Genomic DNA, 967 nt, shown 5'->3' with positions numbered 1-967 from the left:
GATAGGTAGGTGGAGCAGATTGTGAACGTCATCTAATGTGACGCTCATCTCGCCTACCGAAAGATGGAAAGTATTTGTCTCTAGGTGCCATCTCTCCACAAGTGAAACCATCAATCCATGATCAGCATACTCGTAAGATAGGTTGACTAAGGAAGCCAACCCCGACATGGATATATATGGCTCGATAGCCTCATGATACATTCCAAAAAATTTTAATTTTTTACCATGGGTCCTCAATTGAATCTCCCCTCGATCCTACATAAATATAATTATTAATATAACAAAGATAAATAAGCAATTAATCAACAATTAACATTTAGGTTGATTGCCAACCTGGCCTTGCCATATGGCATATGCAACATGCTGGGAATAGTGTGTAAGCAAGGAGGTGTCATGTGGACCTCCTGGAAATCCATCATCTTGAACTTCATCTCCATCTTCATCTTCATCTTCGTCTTCATCTTCTTCCTCACTATACTCATCCTGCTCTTGAACATCCTCATGCTGAACATAGTCCTCCTCACGATGTCCCTACTGTATAGACTCCTCGTGGTCCTCATAATGATGCTCATCAATGACGTCCGTGCGATATTCCTCTACGCGTCTTCTACGAACAGAAGCCGTAGGTCGTCTCCTTTCATCATGTGATGAAGATGATGGTTGACCACGAGACGATGAAGCCTCTCCACGGGAAGATGATGCGCCTCTAGTTCTTACCATTTCTATTAACCAATTATATTATCAATATATTCTATAAAATAAAATTAAAATGAAAAAAGATAAAATAACTAAAAAAATTTATTAACAAATATTGAAACAAATAAGAAGAAATAAAAAAAATTAAAATTAATAATATATTTAAAAAAATTAACGAAAGTATTACTTATTATAAAATACAAATAACAAATATAATATTTAACAAAATCAAATTTACACATAGGGATAAGAATAATTATTTAATTAATAA

Source organism: Vigna radiata, chromosome 6 (genome assembly GCF_000741045.1).
Source record: "Vigna radiata var. radiata cultivar VC1973A chromosome 6, Vradiata_ver6, whole genome shotgun sequence".
Classification (NCBI taxonomy): Eukaryota; Viridiplantae; Streptophyta; class Magnoliopsida; order Fabales; family Fabaceae; genus Vigna; species Vigna radiata.
The sequence above is the reverse complement of the archived record's forward strand: the minus strand, read 5'-3'. Positions refer to the sequence as shown.